Raw genomic sequence first — 24840 nt, 5'->3', positions numbered from 1 at the left:
CACTTTTCTTGGTCAAAAATTTTTGCAACACCAGCTTGACCAGGAGGGAAAGACACCATAGCTCGTTGTAGCTTATATTGAATGCAATAGAGCGCAAGCAATGCATAGATTGGAGACGGTAACAAGTGCAGTACTACAGAAGCATACGTTTGCCTGTCAAGCAGTTTTTTGCCGTTTTAAGCACACATTTTATACCTCTATTCATCAAAGCTGTCATTTATTTCCACGGGATGCTTCTACTAGTACTTTCACACATGACTTAAAGGTAGCACTGAAAGGCAAAGAACAAAGTGCTTCCACGTCGAATAATGTTTCAGCATTTACGAACAAAACAGCATGTGTAGCTGTGCGTGCTGTTCAATATATAAGCATGCACTATTTCCTGAAATATATGTATGCTCCATTTACTGCCAGTGACCTGCTTATACCCAATAATTTAGTTTATTTTTCACCATGTGCTTGCATTGAATATTTCACAGGCATGGTAAGTTAAGCTACCAGAATAACAATCAACTAGTCTAAGGTTACCTAATCGAACAAAATCATTGTAAAATTTGTGACAAAATGTCAGAAGAAAAGTATTTATTTCATTAAAGAGAAATGGTTACATAATAATATTTGCACATTTTAAAAGTAAAAAAGGAAGATAAGGAGTAAAACCATACCAATACAAAGACATAAGCACCGAATAATGGCACAGGCTTGCTCAATTAAATTTTAAGCAGAACAGTTTTTTTAAATAACCTTACTACGAACTATCACGTTTTCATTCGAAAAGCACTACATCTTATTATAAAGCACAAAAATAACCGGTCACATAAGTAAGAACAAGTCTGAGTGTGTCTTGAACACAAGGATATAAAGTTGGGCGAGTTGGTATAGTAACATGATCTTGGATTGTAGCGCGAAGTGACACGGACACAGACTAGAAGCCGACAGGATGAGCGCTAACTCTTAACTAAATATTTATTGCAACGAACATATATATATATATAGGTGACTGCAAGAAACCGCAGCACATCTAAATGAATATTGAATACATAGTAGTAACATGAAGACGACAAACAAAAGCCATCAGCCATCAACTGCGTGGCAAATCTGAGTGCAAGCTATTCTCTTATCAAGTATACCTGTAGGCATTGCGACCAATGTGCTCCCAAGATGCATGAGGCATTAGTCATTGCAGAGTTGTAAGGACATGACAATCATAGGATGATTATGTTCTTGAGGCTTTTTTCCCCACCTAGTATCTTTTGAAACTAGTATACTTCAGTCATGAAAACAAAAATGCTACAACTGGCGTGTGATAAGTTTTGCGTCTTATTTCCTAGCAGCTCATTGAAAAGAGCCACGATGAGAAATTCAAATGCTGTTACCTCATCAGACATTCAAATTTCTTAAACACAAACAAAACCAGATAGGCATTAGAGCGAGCATCACTTAAATACATTACACTGGTTTAAAGTTATTGCACCACTTTGTGCCAGGTAAAAATGTTAGAAACATCAAAAATGTTAAGATTCTACGGCCAACCGTGAAAACTAAATAAAAAAAATCATTAAGCTTTCTTAAACGGGTACAGGAGCTTTACAACTGGCAGTCTTGGTGATGGACACGCAGATAGATGAGCAGCCATTCCACTCAGACGAGAATGTTGAGGGTTTCGCATGGAAGTCTGCGAGACACTGCAGAGTAGTTCTTGGTCCACACGAAGGAGGTTGCTTGCATACACATCTGGGCCACCATACTGAATGCATGGTGTTACCGGAACCTTTTCCCCCTGCACTGAGGTAAAAAGCATGGTTAAGTTTATACGATATTTAATATGCAAAAGAAGAGGTGAGGCATGCAGACAGGACACGAGAGTAGAGAAGTGAATACGAACGCGAAAAACATGAAAAATTTCATTAAATTGTTTTATTAGATAAAATTTTTATACTATGTGTCATTCATTATGAGGGTTCATAACCGCAACATATTTAATATATAATCAGGTAGAATTATCAGCTTGGTCAGTTTGTACAAGCTCGTTTGAGGCAAGAAATAAAGTTTTACAAACACAACCTCAGCATTCTTGATTGAAAAAGGAACACCTCAGATGACATGCAGTCCTGTGAGTGGGAATTTCACAGTTCAAGAAAAACAAATTAAAACTCACAGACCGATCTTGAAAAAGGAATAAGCAGCTGCTACTGCAAAAAGCGAATTAATTGACAGGTTTTAGTAGCACAAGGGCATCTTTGGCCAATGAGCGCCAAGTCTATACTGCAAAAGATAAACTTAGTGCATCTTTACACAGCAAATATATAAAGATGACTAATGCCTCTCTGCACTACAGTTGCTTTGCTCTAGCGTGAAGTCATTTTAATGCATGCACACGTACATACACACGCTACACCCAAGTGTAACAGCTGCAGAATTAAAATTGGGCAGCAACAAAGTCGCAAACTTTAACCATTGATCCCAAGCTCTAGTAGTGACTGGAGGTAGTACCAATATCGCCAATAATGAGTCGCAATCTTTCTGCCCAATGTTATGCTGCTCTTATTGTCAAAGATGAGTTACAGTCGGCATTGAGGGAAAGCTGCCCTCAAGAGCCGTTCTTATTTTTGTGTTATTTCTAACTAGAGACCAATGAAGTATGATATTTTTAGAATGAGAATGACACCGAAAAATTGAGTACGTAAGAAATTTGGAAAATTTGGTACATTTTTCCGGAATGAACTTGGGGGTTAACGGCTAAAGCGACAATCCAGAAACTAGAACAAGTTTTGACATGTTTGCTACCAGTGAATGCTAGAAAATATGTTGGCATTCTGTAGTTTTGTCCAACAATGCAAAAGGGATTCTTAATAACTGAGGAAATAAATGGAAAAGTATCATGAAGTATATTTCGTGAATGTAATGCAGTATCACTCAACTTCTGCTACTATATAATCTCCACTTGATTAACCTGCACTTTCTGAACTAGTTCAGGAGGTGCTGCATTTCACTACTCATTCCACCAGTTCAACGTGGCAGCAACTGCACGTTGTGATTTGTTTTACTTAGTGCAGGCTTTGTACAGGGCGAGTTCACAGCATTCCCTGCACTTGGCCGAAAGGTAGTGCATGTTGACGCAGCAGGTGTGGTGCCGCTTCCGCACGAGCGAGGTGCAGAAATCAGAGTTTCATACAATTGCTAGAGGGAACTCTGACGTTAGTGTCCACAGGAGATCAAACAAGAACGGCTGTACCAGCATGGAAATTATGGAAAGTACATGGATTTGCCTAAACTTCGTCTGTTTGGCTTCAAACGGCTTTGTGACTTTGTAAACTAGTCATTTTCAACAATATACTGTGTAACAAATAAATAAGCATTAAAATCGTCCGACGACAGGATTCAAACACAGGAACTCTAGAACAGAAGTCTGATATTGAAACCATTAAGCCACGGAGGCATGTAACGACAAGCGAGTGCAACGCCCTGATGAATTTATCGCGGGCATACCAGTGCCTTGAGACTCTTGGCGCCTTTCGATTTGGCCACCTGGACAAGCTCAATCGTTGCAATGAATAGCAATTGTGCGTGTTGGCGCCGTCTACTGCACTTCGAAGACTGCGCTGAAATTTACGACAATAAGATTTATATAGCGTATAATATACGAAGCCACAAGAACGTCTGAATTCACAAGCACGAATATCAGACAAATCCATGTGCTTCCCGTCATTCCCATGGTGGTACGACTGCAGTGCCAGAGCTCCCTCTAGTAATTACTGTAAGAAACTCTATGGCAGAAATAACCGAAGTCCCTCGCATTTTGTTCTGGAGTAATAAACTAAGTTTTGCTGGTCCCATAAATCTTACTGGTCATTAATTCCAAGTTTTAGTGCAGTCACATGTCTAGTAGACAGTTGTGGTATTTTGCATAAACATTGCAAAGCCAACTGTGATGAATGTTCACTCTGGTAAATTGTTTATGATCGAGTAGCATAGACTACTGAAGCAATCTCTGGAAGGCAAATAAAGTAATTTTCTTATTAGCAGCCTTTAAACAGCATTCGAGCATATGACACATGCACCTCAGATATGCAGATAATATTTCCTTGACTCAGCAAGAAGCGATGCTTCATGTTCCACGAGGCTACTTCTATCAAAGCAGTATTGGTGCTCTCTAAAAACAATGCCAATGCAGATGATCCAAATATTTTTCAGGGGCAACAGTTATGCCTGAAATCATGCTAGATTAGTTTTATTTAAACACATGTTCAGACCATGTTAGAAGTGCTTCTTAAAATCCTCCTATTTATTAGACTAGTCATATATCTGTACACAAAGGCTACTAATTAGGTCCCATGCTATATCATCATCTTAAAACTTCACTTAGTAATACATATGCTGTGATAAGATTTGAGACCACATTGAGATGCTGAACAAGGTGAATTCATTATTTTAAAATGAAGCTCCTGTTCTTCCAAACGAGAAGAAAGGCTACTGAGGGTCAAAATTTTTCTGAATCACAGCTGGAAGATGCCAGGGAAGGCACGTGGAAACTTATTTGTAATTTTCTATTTAAATGTAGAAATGATAAAGGGAAATGAAAATGGTCAAAAACAACCAGGCATGGGGGAGAACGAACCTACAGCCTTTGCATTAGGCATGCGATGCACTAACCAGTGCCACCGAGGCAGCATTCAACCGTCCACAATGGCCCCTCAGATTGTCGACGCTCGAACACGGCCGTAGTACCCCAGTGGTTAGTATATCACATGCGTAATGTGAAGGTTATGGGTCCGTTCCCCACCCACAGCTGGATATCTTTTAATCCACTTTCACTTACCTAGAATTTATCACTTCTATACTTCATATAAAAAACTTAAAACATGTTCCTGTATGCTTTCCTTGGCCTCATTATCTGCTGGCTTCTTCCAGTTCTGTTACTTCCAACACTTATACATATTCTAATCTGGTAAGTAAACAGTTTTGCATGATGCTGGAATGCAATATAATACATTATTACGGGGCCGTGTTATGTAGAATGCCTTACATTGTCCAGGCAAGGTGTATTAATGACAATCTGAAAAAAAAAAAACAATTCCCACTCCAGGCAGAAATGCTGTGTACTGCTGTGTGCAACAGGGTTTAACGAAAACAACTTGTTCAGAAATAAAGCCACCAAACAACGAGGAAATATGAAAACTAGATGAAAATTTGTGCAGTTGCATGTTAAAAATTTAGCACAGCAACAGATGAAGACATAATGAAGGAAGCGCGAGGATGGTTTATTTTGGACACACGAGGCAATATACTTGAAAGATGCCTATGAGCTTACACGTGGAGAAATATTGTTTATGTAGCAGCTAAACTACGAACAGGCCTAGAACACACTGATACAAGGTGTTGAGCATGTAAATCTTATCATGCCCTTAAGTCAAAGAAACATGGCTGTTTTTCATGATTCGCTACACATGGCTGGCTCACACAACTTAGCCACTTCGATATATGCCTTGTAATTACCAGGTGGTCTGTATGACATGTGCAAGCTTTAAATATGTACAAGTGCCACGTAGCTGGACAGCACCAAGGTAATGTCGTTTGCCATCGCTTTGAGGAAGTGAAACCAATTCTTGCATTTTTCCTAATTAGGTAATTAGTTATTAAAGATTATTTAACTGCTGAATTATATTCAAAGCAAAAGTGTCAGTGGGAAAATTGTAGAGCATCCTGAAAAATTCCCAATCCAGCTTTCTACTGCTCAATAGGTGCAACAAATTTTTTCAGGCTTGAAAGAAGCCAGTGAACACATGCAAGAAGTGCCGTGCAACTAACCGCTCGTGCACCTGAACACCGTTTGGCTCCTCCTTTCATGCTTGAAAAAAACTTTTTGAAAAGAATATTTTAGAAATCAATTAATTATTATTGACTATGTTTTAGGCAAAATGCATGAAATAGTGTGACTGCCACCTACATTTTCGGCGACATGAATTGACTCCATTTTCATGTCCAAATCCAGCTATACATGCGTGTTTTGAGCTGGTTCTGTAATTTAGGCTGGTTTTGACTAATTGAAGCTTCGCACCCTAATAATGCAGTCAGCCTAAATAGAAATTGGTACATAAACGGTCGCTGTCAGTACTCCATACTCCTTTAACTTAGTGCAAAGTGCTTGTGAGCCAAGAAGTTGGTAGTTCTAAGCAGTATTTCTCATTTTGACCTGGTGTTATAGCCCACTTACTATGATGCCATGCTGCTCAGTCATGCTGGTCCCAGCTTCAATCTAGGCCATGGCAGCTGCCCTCCAATGAGGGTAAAATGCAATAACGCTTATGCACTTAGATTCAGGTGTACATTAAAGAAGGCCAGGTTCCCAAAACTTCAGGTTGTGACTTTAGAATGTAAAAGCACATAATTTAATTTTAAAATCTAAAGGTGCTTTATTAGGAGCAGGGGCATCATTTTAAGCTTTTACTGCACTGCCATGGCACCAAGAAGCTCCAAGTAAATAAAAACAATTTCTTAGACAATGTACATATCTTGCAAACATTTACAAACACTTCTCTGCCTGCACCTCTGTTGCTGTTATATTTAGATCCGCATGCCAAGGCGGGTTATGATGTTAGAACATGTTTCAAACTTGTTTTTTTTACCGCTTTAAAGTTGTTGGTTATTTTGCATCTCATTGTGTGTCGAACGCACATTTCAGTGCATCAATTTCTTCAGAAAGTGCACTCCTCTTTATTTATTTGTGCATGCAAAAAGGGTTCAGAAGAACTGCTTTCTGAAAGTCTGTATAACAAGCAAAAAAGAATTCTATGTAGGCTGCACAAAGAGAAAGGATTGGTTTGTAAATATGTTATTTAGTTCTTAAAAAAAGAGGCACCTGTCAGTATTCTGTTCCAAAGTAAAGATTGCCCCTACCTGGCTCTGCTTCATTTTCCGATGTTGATGGTCCATTCGGGGGCACTCAACTGATAGGCTGCACTTTGGCGATGTCGGGTGTGCTGTCACCAGGCCCAAGATCGATCGACATCCTCACCAAAAGTCGAGTCCAAACGCTATAAAAGAAATATCTCATCATTTTGCTATCAGTTTTGTCATCTTGCGTGTTTCACACACGGCCGTCAGTGAAATATTTCGTCACTTGGATACTGAAAGAAATTGAAGCATTTTCTGGCAGCCAAGCTGATGATGATGATGTGTGGTGTTTTATGGCGCAAGGGCTAGGTTTGGCCAAAGAGCGCCATGACAAGTGGTAATGTTGACGATGTATTATGGAAGATGTGACTTGGCTGTAAACTGGCCTAAAAATTGTCGCTGTAAAGTGCGTAAAATCTACGTGCTATAAAATTATGGCGATGACTAATGACGAATACTATGAACATTAAAATCCATCGTGGATGAATGATGCAAAATATAAAATATATAGGATGGTAAAATTACTTGGAGCACTGCTGCCTCGCCAGAGCCCTTGAAACACAAGGACCTAGAAGCATGTGCTATACGAAAGAGCTATCGCAGCGGCATCCTCTGAAGAGAGGACGGCAGCCAAGCTGAATACATAGTAAATGGAGAACATTAAAGAGCAAATGCAGTTGTCACATTAGATTGATCAAGTACAGCAGAAATGGAAAATAAATCGGTGATACTGTGTCTGTTGGCTTTGAATGCAAGAAACGTAAAAACAGGAACTTGCAGCCACGCCACTTTGAATTTCCCGCGTTAGCTACACCTCACAAGTTTGGCATCGTCCGGTACTCGGGGATAGTAACCGCTTAAAATCAAGATGAACGAGCGTCGGCATCAATTAACAGGATACTTAACCGGGCAATATTGGCGCATAAAACGACTCACGTAGCGAAGCTACTGTCAATTACCCGATGACGCATCTCCGGGCGGTGCGGTTTGGGCGAACAATTCAAAAAGGAATGAGAGTTTCACTTGTTTCACGCCTACTAAGCTAAGACAGAAATTGAGTTTCTTACTAAACTATACTGGATATTTACGCTCCGAATAAAACGCTGGAAATTTTGTTACGTCACACTGCATACGTATGAAAGTGAGGGAATTGCTTTTATTGTATCCTGCCCAGACGGCATGTAGCAGCTACCACTCTCATGCAACAAAAGCATGAAAGTGGTACTCGTGACACCGAAAACAAACATAAACAGCGCCAATGTTACGCGAGTTGGAACTAAGCACGATCAAGCCAGTTAGTTTTCTAGCTTTCATAACGCCATGAACACGACCAAACATCGAGCGAAACAACTCTCTGCTCTCGAAAATTATTACCGCTTCCATTTACATACCTATCGCTGCCACAAGAAAAAGTCAATGGGCTAGCTGTCCACAAGCCGCAGATTAGACTGACAGCAACATATTACGGTAATGTAAAACAATTTCCACGCTGACTTAGCAGCCGCGGTGTGCTCTAAGTGCCAAAGTTCTCGTTTGCCGCTCGAAATTCACACCATGATGACGGGCGCTGCATCTTTCACATGAAATATTGCACGCTTTGCTCCGGAGCTCAATAGGAGGGCGAAACGCATCTGCACGTACCTGAAATCCGCATGCCGGAAACCCGTCGACGCTTCCGAGAACGGGGCGCACAGCCATACACACCCGTACGGCGGCTTGACTTGGACGTGAGGCACTTCTATCAAACATTTCACATGCGACATGTTTCACACCGATTGCGCGAACACCAGAAAATGACGCAGGCCGCATTGCGACGCCGAGCAGACGTGCATCCACCGATGAGCTATGTGCGCGGATTGCAGAGAACAGAACCATACAAAACGTTAGGCGCGAGAAGATGGCGGCTCTCGTAGCGGAGACGAAGCTGACGAAGCAATGACGCGCGAATGAACGTTGCCAACCGTTGGTTCCGCGTTATGCCGACGGTGGCGGCTTTAGTGGCGTGTGTTGCGGCTGTCTAATTTTTTATTCCTTTTCCCCAAACAGTATAGCTAAGATCAGTTCTTTGAATTTTTAACTGTGTCGTTTGGCATTATCTTTGTCTTTTTATGTTATTAAGCGGCCAATTATGGCCTCCCAGGTTCGCGCGCGCCAGCTTCGCGCGCAAATCTCGGAGGCCATAAGACAACTCAGGAAATGCCGTTCTTGTCGTTGTTAACGTTTCTTCATCGTTTCTTCAACTGAGATAGAGAGGTAGTGTCCCTTTTCCCGGGGTCGGGAGGGGGCGATCAAGACGGCATCGCTCAGCGGGGGGCGGGGGAGTGGGGTTGGTGTTGGTTCTTATCGCGAAATTCGCGAACTCTGCGATTTTTTTTATAACGTAAGCATTTCTATACTTACCCAACAAGAAAAACCATCCGTCCATCAGTCCGTACCGCACGATATCTTTCAAAATAGAACCCGCAGCAGCGAGTGAATTCACCTACGTGCTAGCTCTCGCTTCAACGCGACCGAAGCGGCGAAAACACTGCGCTCACGAAGCTTTCAGCTTATGCCGCACTATGCGCTTTTCGCAGATCACTTTCAAGATAGGTGTACGCGCGTCTGTTTTCAAAGCGAAGTAAACGGTGAGAACACAGCGCGTGAAGTTTTCAGCAGTGGGCACACTCTGTCCACAATGCAGTTCGCTTTCAAGATACGGTTCGCACGGCCGTGCCACAAGCAGCCGCCGCCGGAGAACGGTTGATAATGGTTCGACGCGGATGAGGAGGGCTAAAGAGCGATACCGGCTCAAAACAAACGGAACGTCACCAGCGCGCCTGGCCCCGTCACCTGCAGTACTTTGCTTGCGCCGCCGACCAGAGCAGCTCGTGTCGCCGCAGCGCTGTCGCTTATACTTGTCGGATCAAGTCTCATAACATTAATAACGACATGGACTGCGTGTAGATGAGGAAGAGTCACAATGCTCACGCGCACTTAGACAAATGCGAGAGGAGTTCCTGTGTGATTTTTTTTTACCGGAAATGTGCAGTCAGCGGTGGGACCCAGAGTTGACAATGCCTGTAAGAGGGGTGCCAAACTTTTTTTTTTTGTGAGAGTCTTGCCCAGCTCCCAAAGATCGGCTCAAGCTAAGACTTGCTGATGGCTGTATGTGCTTTTTTTTGTTGTTGTTGTCGCATGCCCTCGAACCGCCACGAATCCTACAGTGTAATGACATTAGAGCAGTATTCACGTCCAAAGGAAAATGCAGCCGGTAATTGGGCTGCCTAAGGCTTGCGGCCCGGTGGCAACTGCCCTCCCGTCCCCCATTTCCGTTGACAAGTTAGGGGGAGGGGTCTAGAGCAATCTTACACCTCCCTCCCCACAGTGGCGTAGCCAGAAAATTTTTTCGCGTGAGGGGGGGGGGGTCCCAATTGACCGTGGAGGGGGAAGGAGCGGGGCCATTGCCATAGCAGCAAAAATTTTACTGTTAATGAGCGTTACAAGTGCCCAGCGTGCCCCACTTGGCTGTGCCGCTACTAGCCCCCCACCCCCCCGCAATCGACGCAAATCGAGCTATCAGAACGTGCATGACACGTATGCATGACATAACATGAATGACATGCCGCGAAGCTAGCATGGATGTCGTCACATCATCAACATCATCATCATCAGCTTATTTTGACGTCCATCGCAGGACGACAGCTTCTCCAGCGATCTCCAATACCCCTGTCTTGTGCTAACTGCATGGTTCCACGTGTCTTCAAGTTTCCCAATTCCATCACGTCCACATTATTCTCTGCCGTCCTCGACTGTGCTTCCCTTCCCTTAGCACCCATTCTGCAACTCCAATAGACCAGCAGTTCTCGCCCTTACGCATTGCAATGTCTGCCCAGCACGACTTTTTCCTCTTAATGTCAACCACAATATCAGCTATCCCCGTCCGCTCTCTAATCCACATCGCTGTCTTCCAGTCTATTATCGTCATGCCTAATAATTTTCATTCCATCGCTCGTTGCGCGGTCCTCAACGTCTTCCCAAGCTTCTTTGGTAACTTCCAAGTTTCGGCCCCATACGTTAGTAACGGTAGAAAGCAATGGTTAGCAGTAAGCTCCCTGGTCATGATTTAGTAATGCCTGCCGTAAGCTCTCCAGCTAATTTTTTATTTTTGTTAATTTCCTTGATCAGAGGCCCCTGCGAGTAATTAACCTCAATAAACGTATTTCTGCGCAGGTTCTAGAGGCTGACTGCCGACCATGACATTCGTTCTCTCGCCAGGCTGCGGAACATTACTTTTCTCTTCTGCATACTAACTTTCAATCAGACTCTTACGCTTTCTTCGACAAGGTCCTCAAACGTTTGTTGCAAATAGTCTGCAGCGTTGCTGAGTATGCCAATGTCATCTACAAACCGTAAGTTGGTGAGCTATTTACCGTTAGCCCTCACTCCTAACCATTCCCAGTCGAACTGGTTGCACACCTTTAAGTATTCAGTGATAGCATTGTAAATATTTTGCCATTGATCATATGAAGCCTTTTGCAGATATCTGGCTATGCTAAGTCTGCGCGTTAGTGTCATCCGTTAGATATCAACATTCGTGGGAAACTTCATTTTTGACCACTGTTCGGAGCCAGTGCGCTGCTGCCTATATGTCCCGATCTAATCATTCCAGCTACCTAATTCAAGCGCAGGTAGCGCGCGTTTCATGTATAGCCAATATCAACGCCTTAACTGGCAATGTTCATTTATCATATACTGTAAGCTTGTTCACTTACTCCCTTATAATTAGGGTGTAAATTAGAAAGACTGGGGTGTTCCAAGGGTGTTCTCTTGTTGAACACCCTTTTCAGTTAAAAAAGGGTGTTTCAAGGGTGTTTACAAGGGTGAAAAGATGAATACACCCGCATTACACCCATAAGGGTGTGAAAATTTTAAGAGTGTACTGCTAGATTTGTGAGGTTGTTCGACCATTTGTTTGACATTCTGAATTTTAGGAATCCCTTGGCGAAATCCTACAAGGCGCCTTTGAGAACTCTAAATGAATCCTGTTGGGAGGCATTTTTTCCGATGCTCGAGCGTATATTGGCGCTCTCAAGGACCCAGCAGGACGGTCTGTTCTAGAAGGTGTTAAGAAAACAGGATTTCTGGGCTTTCTAATATGCATGCAAAGCACCGAGAACATTTTTGATGAGCTTTATATTCATAGAGGCCCTTTGAAGTACTTGCTGACTCACAAGATGAGCCAAGGTCATGCAGAGAGCTTTTTTGGCTGTATCAGAGGGCGAGGCGGCTTCAATAATAATTCGACAGCAGCCCAGTTTATGGCTTCCTACAAGCGTCTTCTTGTGCAGACGGAGGTGAAGTCCTCCGAATCTGGAAACTGTTCACAGGACGTTGTGTCTGTCTTGGGCGCGTCTGTTATTGCTTCTCAGGACAGTGCAACTACAGCTGTCACTGATTCAAAGGCATTCCATACTACAAGCTGAGGACCATGACTACACGCATCGAGTTGACTACCCTGAAAGGCTCTCTCCATTTGTGAGTTCAGCGGTACCCTACATTGTAGGGTTTGTCGCTCGAAAAGTTGCTGCAAAAAGTACCTGTGATCAGTGTATTACAGCTGTTTATGCTGAAGAACAACCAGCGCTGGTGACACAAAAGAACCGAGGTGGGCTTGCGTCACCTTCAAAGGATGTAATCTCACTTTGTGAAATGGCAGAGAAGGGGCTCCGTCGGTTGCAAGCAGAATCTGAAAGCATTCAGACAATTCATTTGAAAACAAAGCACCTAGTACTGGAAGTGTTGAGCTTGTCGCCAGAGAAAAATTGGTTTTCTCAGTTGAATCAGCATCTCATGGACTGCGATCCATTGGACAATCATGTCTACAGCCTGTGCAAAGATGTAGTGGAGCTGTACATTAAAATCAGGATTCATCACATAACAAAAGAGAGGAATATGTGTATTGCAAAGGACAAAGTGACATCTGTACTTTCAAGGCTGATCATATCTAAGAATCAATGAAAATTCACTATGTAGCATCAGTCATGGCATTAAAAGCGAATAGTACCACTGTTTGTATTTGCAAAACAAATGTTTGTAACGAGGTTGTGTCATTTGGATGTGTGGCTTCATGCAAGTCATGCATAACTGTGCATTCTGAAGGGGTAATGATGTGCTGTTTAGTCTCCAGCACAGTATAGCCCCCCCCCCACTTCACGAATTCTACTACTACTTTCATTTGTTTTGCTATTTGCGAGTGTGTTATATTAATTTGCTATTTAATCATGTCTTGCCTTCTTTCAGCCAACAAACACTATATGTTTACCAAAATAAAAACGATTTGATCTTCGAATTTCATGTTGCTGGTGATGTGTAACCTCATTGTGTAACCCACCAGAATTAATGTTGGTCCTTCGATCCCTTGCTCTTTATGTGTTAGCTGGACACAAACACTACGAACTTAATGGTGTCTGTTGCTTTGATGAATATAAGTTCCCTGTATCAAGTGTGATATTCAGGTTTCTTATTTAACGCAGTATATGTTTTTATTTTCAATAGCACTAGAAGTTCTGTTTCTCATTTTGCCTTCTCAAAATGCTGCATTTATTAGTCGCTTAGATTTGTTGCATGCGTTGCTATTTCTTGTGCTTTGAATTGCATTTCTTTATGAAAACTTTCAGGATTGTTCAATTTCTACATTTCAAGAGAGTGCATAAAGAAGATCAATAAACGCTGATTACTGTACGAATCCGTTTTTACTTTCATCATCATCATCGTCATCATCAGCCTGGTTAAGCCCACTGCAGGGCAAAGGCCTCTGCCATACTTCTCCAACTACCCCGGTCATGTACTAATTGTGGCCATGTTGTCCCTGCAAACTTCTTAATCTCATCCGCCCACCTAACTTTCTGCCGCCCTCTGCTACGCTTCCCTTCCCTTGGAATCCAGTCCGTAACCCTTAATGACCATCGGTCATCTTTCCTCCTCATTACATGTCCTGCCCATGTCCATTTATTTCTCTTGATTTCAACTAAGATGTCATTAACTCGCGTTTGTTCCCGCACCCAATTTGCTCTTTTCTTATCCCTTAACGTTACACTCATCATTCTTCTTTCCATAGCTCGTTGCGTCGTCCTCAATTTAAGTCGAACCTTTTTCGCAAGCCTCCAGTTTCTGTCCCGTAGGTGAGTACTGGTAAGACACAGCTGTTATAAACTTTTCTCTTGAGGGATATAGGCAACCTGCTGTTCATGAGCTGAGAATGCCTGCCAAACGCACCCCAGCCCATTCTTATTCTTCTTATTATTTCAGTCTCATGATCCGGATCCGCAGTCACTACCTGTCCTAAGTAGATGTATTCCCTTACCGCTTCCAATGCCTCACTATCTATCGTAAACTGCTGTTCTCTTCCGAGACTGTTAAACATTACTTTAGTTTTCTGCAGATTAATTTTTAGACCCACCCTTCGGCTTTGCCTCTCCAGGTCAGTGAGTATGCATTGCAGTTGGTCCCCTGAGTTACTAAGCAAGGCAATATCATCAGCGAAACGCAAGTTACTGAGGTATTCTCCATTAAAATTTATCCCCAATTCTTCCCAATCCAGGTCTCTGAATACCTCCTGTAAACACGCAGTGAATAGCATTGGAGAGATCGTATCTCCCTGCCTGACGCCTTTCTTTATTGAGATTTTGTTACTTTCTTTATGGAGGACTACGGTGGCTGTGGAGCCGCTATAGCTATCTTTCAGTATTTTTACACACGGCTCGTCTACACCCTGATTCCGCAATGCCTCCATGACTGCTGAGGTTTCGACTGAATCAAACGCTTTCTCGTAATCAATGAAAGCTATATATAAGGGTTGGTTATATTCCGCACATTTTTCTATCACCTGATTGATAGTGTGAATGTGGCCTATTGTTGAGTAGCCTTTGCGGAACCCTGCCTGGTCTTTTGGTTGAGAGAAGTCTAAGGTGTTCCTGATTCTATTTGCAATTACCTTAGTAAATACTTTTTAGGCAACGGACAGTAAGCTGATCGGTCTATAATTCTTCAAGTCTTTGGCATCCCCTTTCTTATGGATTAGGATTATGTTAGCGTTCTTCCAAGATTCTGGTACGTTTGAAGTCATGAGGCATTGCATACACAGGGTGGCCAGTTTCTCTAGAACAACCTGCCCACCATCCTTCAACAAATCTGCTGTTACCTGATCCTCCCCAGCTGCCTTACCCCTTTGCATAGTTCCCAAGGCTTTCTTTACTTCTTCCGGCGTTACCTGTGGGATTTCGAATTCCTCTAGACTATTCTCTCTTCCATTATCGTCGTGGGTGCCACTGATACTGTGTAAATCTCTATGGAACTCCTCAGCCACTTGAACTATCTCATCCATATTAGTAATGATACTGCCGGCTTTGTCTCTTAACGCATACATCTGATTTGTGCCAATTCCTAGTTTCTTCTTCACTGCTTTTAGGCTTCCTCCGTTCCTGAGAGCATGTTCAATTCTATCCATATTATACTTCCTTAAGTCAGCTGTCTTACGCTTGTTGATTAACTTCGAAAGTTCTGCCAGTTCTATTCTAGCTGTAGGGCTAGAGGCTTTTGTACATTGGCGTTTCTTGATCAGATTTTCGTCTCCTGCGATAGCTTACTGGTATCCTGTCTAACGGAGTTACCACCGACTTCTATTGCACACTCCTTAATGGTGACCACAAGATTGTCGTTCATTGCTTCAACGCTAAGGTCCTCTTCCCGAGTTAAAGCTGAATACCTGTTCTGTAGCTTGATCTGGAATTCCTCTATTTTCCCTCTTACCGCTAACTCATTGATCGGATTAAGTACCAGTTTCTTCCGTTCCCTCCTCAGGTCTAGGCTAATTCGAGTTCTTACCATCCTATGGTCACTGCAGCGCACCTTGCTGAGCACGTCCACATCTTTTATGATGCCAGGGTTAGCGCAGAGTATGAAGTCTATTTCATTTCTAGTCTCGCCGTTCGGGCTGGTCCACGTCCACTTTCGGCTATCCCGCTTGCGGAAGAAGGTATTCGTTATCCGCATATTATTCTGTTCCGCAAACTCTACTAATAACTCTCCCCTGCTATTCCTAGTGTCTATGCCATATTCCCCCACTGCTTTGTCTCCAGCCTGCTTCTTGCCTACCTTGGCATTGAAGTCGCCCATCAGTATATTTTGTTTTGACTTTACCCATCGCCGATTCCACGTCTTCGTAGCTTTCGACTTCCTGGTCATCTTGACTGGATGTAGGGCCGTAGACCTGTACAACCTTCATTTTGTACCTCTTGTTAAAGGGGTTGGGACACCAAATTTCGAGGCTATAAAAAGCATGTTGTAGGCTGCTTCCGTATGCAAGGACACCCAGAACGAGGTATTGGACGCTGCAAACATTTCAAAATAATTTTAATTCAGCTCCAAAGAGTCATTAAAAACTCCTTCTCGTAGTCGAGACCCATCGCTAGCGCGGCAGTTACTACGTCACAGAGGAGGAACGAAAATATTGACGTCATAGCACACCAGCACAAAAACGTGACGTATGATGAGTAGCGATGAAATGCCGATTACGGAGCCTGCTGAGCCGAGCAACCGAGCATAGCCTCCACTACGACCGAGCTACAGGCATATAGAAATCCTTTCTTAATGCAAAGAAGGGTAAGGCGTGCAGACACGGACACAAGAGGAGAGAAGTGGACAACACGAACGCCGCACGCCGGCCCGCGAACGGCAAACTGCGTGCGGCGAGTTGCCCTGCGGACGGGCCTTTACACGTTTGAGTGTAACACTAGCCGGCCGACTCCGAAAGGGACCAGGATATGCGGCGTTCGTATGGTCTGCTTCTCTCCTCGCATAGTCGCGTAGTTCGGCAGCTCGGAGCGGACTCTCCTTCGCTTGGCCTTTCCACGTTACCGGCACGGAAACTCGCCGCACGCCGTTTGCCGTTCGCGGGCCCCCGTGCGACGGCGGTTTTGCTCGCGAACGGCGAGATTTCCTTGCCGTAGAGAGGACGGGCCCGGGACCCATTTGTGCGGCAGCCGTACGGCGAAGCGGCCAATCAGCGACCGAGGAGTGGTCACTCTGGCATCGACGGCAGCTTCACCGCCTCTGATCGTTCGGCGCCGCCGATATCGTCGCTAGGCCTTTTCCGGTTCACTTCAAAGCTAAAGCTTACGGCGCTTCGGAATGAATCACCGACTCTCACAAGCCGCAATATTTTCTTACCGTTGTTGTCGCTCTTCGCAATAATTATAATAATCGCGACATGCACTTCGAATCGCCAGTGGTTGACCTCTGCTGGCAGAGCACGCGTATGCGCGAGCAGACGACGCAGCATAGTTTTACGTCACTATTTTTTGTGGGCCACGTGACCAAGCCATGTTGCGTTTCCTCCTCTGTGACGTCATAGCATCCCCCGGAGCCCAGAAACCGAAACCGAAATCGCTCGGTATAATAATGCTATTTTTAAATTATTTATCGGATATATATGAATCCCCCTGTCTGTATCGTGCTCCCTGAAGCTTGACCCAACGTTTGCATCAACAAACGCATGAACGAAAATTTTGATGTCTCCACCCCTTTAAGTTTCACAACAAGACCTGCCACCCTTTCGTTAATGCTATAGAATTCCTGTATGTTACTAGCTATATTCCTATTAATCAGGAATCTGACTCCTAGTTCTCGTCTCTCCGCTAAGCCCCGGTAGCACAGGACTTGCCCGCTTTATAGCACTGTATACGCTTCTTTTGGCCTCCTAACTTCACTGAGCCCTATTATATCCCATTTACTGCCTTCTAATTCCTCCAATAGCACTGCTAAACTCGCCTCACTAGATAACGTTCTAGCGTTAAACGTTGCCAGGCGGCCTGTCCGGCCTGTACTTTACGGCCCGTAAAACATGCTGCAGTGGGTCTTGGCTAAGACATCTCCTGATCCCCAGGTCATGGGCTCTATCCCGGTTGCAGCAGCCGCATATTGGTGCCGATAAAATGGAAAAACGCCCTTATACTCGGATATTAGTGAGCGTTAATAAAATCCAGGTGGTCGAAATCGATCCCCAGACCTCCAATACAGCTCGCCTCATAGCCCACAGTGTTTCATTGGAACTTTAAAATCCGTTAAACAAACAAAAACTGCTGGAAAAGGCGGAGAACAGCGCTTCGAAGCGCTTGGCAAGCCGCTTCTTGCCCCCCGCAAGATGGCCGCCGCCGGCTTCACCTTCACTTCACCTTCACCATTGGCCGGAAACTCTATGGTATAGGAGACCTCCACACTCCAGCAGTTTCTATATAACCTCGTTGGTCTTACCTAGGCGCTACTCTTAGTGTTCCGGTATATGCTCCCGCAGGGAGCAGAGTTGCGCATAGGTCCGGCTTTTGATCCAGCTCTGCAGTGGAGCCACTCCTTGCGCGCGCAGGAGGCAAATGCCGCGCGGTGTTCCACTTGCTTTTAACGCGATAGCGTTAAGGAGCTCGTGTCGCAGAAAAGCCGGTGTCGTCGGCGTCGGTGTCGGCGTCCGCGGCGTTGGCCGTGAGCGATAAATCATGGCAGGCACTTCATAAATAAAAAGCAACTTCCAAGATGGGCTGGGTGGGAATCGAACCAGGGTCTCCGGAGTGTGAGACGGAGACGTAACCACTGAGCCACGAGTTCGATGCTTCAAAGCGGTACAAAAGCGCCTCTAGTGAACGCGGTGTTGCCTTAGAAACGAGCTGTTTCTAAGGCTCAGGCGTGCGTCGCTTGCTCAGGCGCACATTTCGTTGTCGCGCCGAACGCTGCGTTGCTCGACGCTCACCGCGTCCGATGCGGGGCGCGTAGTCGCTGCGCCGTAGCCCATTGTCTTACACCCCTTGGCGGGTCGACGGGAACGCTGTCGCGTTCCACTCTTGAAGGCGAAGCTTAAGCGTCCTCCAATTTTTTCGTCTGCTGTTCGCGAGCTACATGTGGCAACTGTACGCAAGCGCTGAGCAAGATGGCACTTTTTAATGCAAGCTTGGCTCGAACGATTGGTGTAGCCGAAGAGGTGGCAACCCCCCGAAATCTTTAGCTTGTGTGTACATATATATATATATACACGCACATATACGAACACACGCGCGAATGTACGTATAAATAATAGGACCCCCTCGATCCCTCGACATAAAATCATAACTAGGCCCGTGGCTAGAACAGCTCAAAAGTTCGCGTGTAAACGAGCATTACCTTGCAACAAAAAGCGGTGCAATGTTTTTCAGCATGCATATGAGGTTTTCTCGCGGAGGCGGAAGGCAAGAAATGTTTTAAAGGGTGTTTAAAGAAAACTTCACACACGTGTGGTAGAGAATTATGTGAGCACATTTTGGATGCCAAAACGAGACGAATAATGAATGTCAGCAACAAAACTATCGCGCCTGCAATTATGTCAGGGACCGTTGACCGTCATTCATCACTAAACGTCGTTCACAGCAGCTGCACGTTTTCGATATATGCGGTGGTGACTCGTAAATTTGAACGCATTTCAAACGTTCACATGCGCACATCTTATGCAAAGCTTCTTTTTGCGATTCATAGCGCAAACGCAACAGCTGCTTCGTAGCGTCAAATCTGCAAGTGGAAAAAAAGAGTCGAGATGCACGAGCTTCGAGATCAAATTTATTTCGCACAAGGGAGCGGATGAGCGATGGCTGCTGGCAGAAGGGGATGAGTGCTGGTTCTTGGAGCCTTCGGGGGGAGCAGAATTCAACGCCACTGGAAAGGCAACAAGTTATTAAGAGTAACAAAAGATTATTTTTATTGGCCTAATCACATAACACATAAAATGACAAATTGGCAAAGTAATTATTCACACATTGCAAACTGTAATATGACAGCACATTTTTCTTTATATCTTCATACTACTCAGAATAATTTACTATAACGCAGCGCTTATTGAACGTATAAAAATAATTTCACATTCCTCACGTCGACTAAGGCTGATCGAACAAGCAACATATTGCGCGCGGTAAATGCTGAAGCTATCGCAGCTGTCTCATACCTGGGAGCGCAGGGTGTTTTTGCTTACTACAGAACAATGAACAGCAGCACATCAATCGACTTTAGATGAAAAATCAGAACGCCGACAAAAAAGAAAAAAAGAAAACAGAGAAGAGGAAAGCAGGGTGCAGCGGACAAATTGCATCTGCTAGTATTTACTGTTTTGAACACACTTTTCTGGAGCCGCACAGTCAGGACAATCATACAAGCAAGAAAGCGAATGGAGCGAGTTGGTAAGTTAACATTCTTGGCTTGTATGTGCAGCGCGACACAGACGTGTCGTCTTTTCTTTGTACCGCGTCTGTGTCGCGCGGCACATACACACCAAATATTGCACAAGTGAACAACCTCTCATGCCAGGAGTACGCATTTAAGCGTGTACAGGAGTGTTACTCAAGATAAATGCCACTTTAGTGTAAAAAAGCCGAACTCACCTCTGTAAACAAGGCGAACAAACCTCGCATATCCTGGTCCCTTTCGGAGCCGGCCAGTCTCGTCCGTCCGCACGGCACCGCGTAAAAAGCTTTGCCACCTTCCGTGCGATTTGCGCAGTTTGGTGCGCTGCAACCCGTCATACTCGAATACAAGTGTCAAAATGATGTGCTTCGTAGCACTTCACCAAAGTCATTAATTTAATATTCTCGAATACCGTAGCTGCAACCCGGAGCCGATCGTTGCTACGCATGCTCGACGGTCCGCTGATTGCAATTTCGATGGCACTGACAGAAACGAGTCGGCGCCGTTTACGTAAAGTTGGCTTCGGAGCGCGCAGTTGATCATTTGACGTCATTTCTGCACCCCGTGATCGCGCTCGCCGAATAGCGGTGCGAGCGGCACCGGAAAAGTTATACGCAACTCTGCTCCCTGCGGGAGCATATTGCACGACCTACTGTATAAGGGCCCTTTATACAGTAATAAGGACTGTATACTGTAATACTGTATAAGGACTCTTTATACAGTAGGTCGTGACATATTGACCGTGTTTTCGTAGGCGCCGCCATATTGTGAACGCAGTGGCGCCGCCTATAAGCAGCGCCATACTGGCTTGGGTGAAAGCGGTCTCTTGCATGGCAGGTATACACTCGGCGGTAGGTTCTGGCGTTTGTTTTCGCGGTAGTGCGGTCTGTTTAGTATGACGTGCGTCTGAACTGCTAAGGGCTATTCTTGAGTTAGAAGCTGAGGATGACGAGCTGTCGGAATGCCTTGAGACCATTGAGGAGAGGGAGACGGCAAAAAGACAGGAGCGCGAACGTAAAGAGCAAAAAATGGCTGTGGCTTAGCTAAGGTCAAGCCCAGGATGCGAAGCATACTAGCCTTTATTTTAGTTGTTGAACCACTGTTTAGCCTGGTGAACTGTTGTTGCTTGGCTATATTTGGTTCGGCTAGACGAAGAAACAACTCATGCGTTACACTGCTTCGCCTTCAAGAGTGGAACGCGACAGCGTTCCCGTCGACCCGCCAAGGGGTGTAAGACAATGGGCTATGGCGCAGCGACTACGCGCCCCGCATTGGACGCGGTGAGCGTCGAGCAACGCAGCGTTCGGCGCGGCAACGAAATGTGCGCCTGAGCAAGCGACGCACGCCTGAGCCTTAGAAACAGCTCGTTTCTAAGGCAACACCGCATTCACTAGAGGCGCTTTTGTACCGCTTTGAAGCATCGTACTCGTATTTTGTTTTTTGTTTCGGTGATTGTTTCCTCTTGTAAATAGTTGTGTACTGAAAATCGGGCAATAAAGAAAAAAAAAGTACTCGTGGCTCAGTGGTAGCGTCTCCGTCTCACACTCCGGAGACCCTGGTTCGATTCCCACCCAGCCCATCTTGCAAGAGTTGAGCCAAAGCCACCTAGAAACAAGCGCAGCTGCTTATATACCGCCGCGACGGCGCGAGTTGGAGTCCCGTTTCTCCTCTGTCGTGACGTCACGGTGTCACGTGGTATTGAAGGCGACACCGCCGCGCCTGAGGAGCTGGGTTGAGCTCTAGTAATATGCTTCGCAAGAAAGAGAAAGAGGATCGCGAACGTAAAGAGCAAAAAAACGAGGAGCGCGACCGTCAACACGCTATGGAAATGAAGCGTCTCGAGGTAGAGATGGAACGCGCTCGTAATGGAAGTCAGGCACACGGTGCAGGAGAACTAGTATCGTTCAAAATGACTGACCTGATGCGGCCGTTTACGCTTGGAGAGGACTTTGGTTTGTTCCTGGTTAACCTCGAGACTCGTGGCAAGGCAGGGGCGACGACCCAGTCGTGGTGGAGTACGTGCTTAGGCTCCTCGAACGCTTAAGAAGGGCACAGGAGTTGTCAGGTGAAGCAATGGCAAAGGCCCAGCAGAGGGCCAAGGTTTATTATCGCACAGCCAGGGCCCGTCGTTTTGAGGTGGGCGATGAGGTAATGATATTGCGCACATCGCTAAAAAACAAACCCGACGTGCAGTGGGAGTGCCCAGCACGGTTTGTTCAAAAACTGTCGGACGTTAACTACGTGGTGAGTCTGCCAGGAAAACGGAAAGCACAGCAAGTTTACCACTGTAATCTGCTCAAACCCTATAGACAACGGGAAGCAGTGGTGTGTATGATGGTAAACGTTCCCGAAGAGCTTCCGGGACTAGGCTCAGTGACGAACAGGGAAGACACCGATCAAGTCATTAGTGACTTAATCAGTAAAGCACCGCTGTCGCCTGAGCAGAGAAATGAACTACACCTGCTCTTACAAGAGTTTCAAGGTCATTTCTCTGAGAGGCCTGGTAGGACTTCTGTCCTTACTCATGAAATAGAACTTACCTCCCCAGAGCCGGTACGATCCAAGGCGTATCGGGTGCCACCCCGCCAGCGCGATATTATGGAAGCTGAGGTAAAGAAAATGCTACAGCTCCGTGTTATTGAGGCGGGTGAGAGTGATTATACCTCCCCTTTGATTTTAGTTGAGGTACCGGGCAAGGAACTTCGTCCTTGCATCGACTACCGCAGGCTTAATTCCATCACTAAGGATCAAATTTATCTGATCCCTAACATCGAGGATCGCCTTGAGAAAGTTAGTAGCGCTCAGTTTATTTCCACCCCAGATCTTGTCAGGGGTTATTGTCAGGTTCCACTTACAGAAGAGGCCAGTAGGTATGCGGCGTTCATTTCACCAATGGGAGCATTCCGTCCTAAAGTTTTGAGTTTTGGTTTGAAGAACGCGCCATACTGCTTTTCAAGCCTCATGGACAAAGTGTTGCGGGGACAGGAAGAATTCGCTTTACCGTATTTAGACGACGTAGCGATATTCTCCGCATCCTGGTCTGAGCATATGGGACACTTGCGGGCAGTGCTAACCCGCCTGCGCGAAGCGGGCTTGACAATCAAGGCTCCCAAGTGCCAGTTAGCACAGGCCGAGGTTGTCTACCTTAGTCACGTGATTGGACGTGGTCGTCGCCGCCCCTCTGAAATAAAGGTGGCCGCTGTGCGAGACTTCCCGCAACCGCGCACGAAGACCGATATTCGGTCGTTCTTAGGCGTCGCCGGCTACTATCAGAGGTACATCCCCAGGTACTCTGATATCGCGGCTCCCCTGACGGATGCTCTAAGAAAAACAGAGCCCCAAACAGTCGTCTGGGACGAGACAAGGGAAAGAGCTTTTAGCGCCCTAAAGAGCGCCCTAACAAGCCAGCCTGTGCTACGATCGCCAGACAACACAAAAGGGTTCGTTGTTCAGTGCGATGCTAGTGAGCGAGGCATGGGCGTTGTATATACTGTGCCAACGGGAAAATGGAGAAGTTGAATACCCCGTCCTGTATGCTAGTCGTAAGCTGACCAGTCGTGAGCAGGCGTACAGCGCCACCGAGAAAGAGTGTGCGTGTCTCGTGTGGGCCGTTCAGAAATTGTCATGCTACCTAGCCGGCTCGAGGTTTATCATTGAGACGGATCACTGCCCTCTCCAATGGCTGCAGACCATCTCTTCCAAAAATGGTCGCCTCCTGCGCTGGAGCCTCACTTTGCAACAATATTCCTTTGAGGTGCGTCACAAAAAGGGGAGTCTCAACGGTAACGCCGATGGCTTAAGTCGAGGCCCCTAACGTAGGAATCAGCCTCAAAGTTGTTTGTTACTGATGTTTTTCTTCCTGAGGCAGGATTTTTAACATATTGCTTTTGTTTAGTGTTTCAAAGTCATGACGTGCTTTCTGGTGCAATTTTCCCATTTGTGGACGCGTTCTGAGTGCTGCTAGACTACTGTAAGGAACTAGGCAGTAGTATAAAAGGGGAAAGAGCCTGGCATGGCTTAGTGAGGGTTGTGTCGTGCTTGCTGACTGAGCGGTTGAGTTTCGGCGTAGTTCTAACGCTTGCTGGGAACGAGAAAAAAAAGGCAACTCTCCCGAAGTCACTTTGCAGTGTCCTGTGTGAACCTGAACGTGAGAACGAGGCCTTCTCGGTGCGCTGCGCTCAAGAAACGCCGAGGGACAACCGACTTCGGTTATGAGCATCATCGAGCGACATCCCTCCGGACAGCGGATGCAGTCCCCTGACCATCGGCATCTCCTTCTCCCGGCGGGGCGGTCTGTTACGTTTCGCCTCCGACGTGCGGTATAGCCGGCGCGGATGCAACGGACGCCGGGGCTTCGTTCACAGCGGCGGACATTTTGGTCAGTTCAGCGCTGTCCCAACGCCTCCTGCTGAGCGCGTCCAGGCATGTTTGAATGCCACGTGTCTTCGTGTGTGTGTGTGTGTGTGTGTGTGTGTGTGTGTGTGTGTGTGTGTGTGTGTGTGTGTGTGTGTGTGTGTGTGTGTGTGTGTGTGTGTGTGTGTGTGTGCATGTTGGTGCCCACGCTTGTCAAAGCGCGACAGCCGGGGAGAGGAGCTCCCCAACTGTGAAGCGAGGAGGTCTGACCGGCGCCGGCCCGGCGGATACGTCACTTCTTGTCACAACGTGTCCATGCGCCGCCGTCACGTGCGCCTCTTGCGAGCCGTTCCTTCTTGC

At 45.6% G+C, this 24840-nt stretch overlaps 1 long non-coding RNA gene across 1 annotated transcript; it reads right to left on the bottom strand.

Moving 5' to 3' along the window:
- Positions 1–567: 567 nt before the first annotated feature.
- LOC142578637 (uncharacterized) lies at positions 568–8775 on the bottom strand. Its single transcript, XR_012827279.1, has 3 exons — positions 8536–8775; positions 6898–7034; positions 568–1785 (listed from the first exon to the last, which is right to left on the bottom strand). It is a non-coding gene; the product is annotated as an uncharacterized LOC142578637 (long non-coding RNA).
- Positions 8776–24840: the final 16065 nt, after the last annotated feature.

Source organism: Dermacentor variabilis, chromosome 4 (assembly GCF_050947875.1).
Source record: "Dermacentor variabilis isolate Ectoservices chromosome 4, ASM5094787v1, whole genome shotgun sequence".
In the NCBI taxonomy this organism is placed as follows: Eukaryota; Metazoa; Arthropoda; class Arachnida; order Ixodida; family Ixodidae; genus Dermacentor; species Dermacentor variabilis.
The sequence above is the reverse complement of the archived record's forward strand: the minus strand, read 5'-3'. Positions and strand labels throughout refer to the sequence as shown.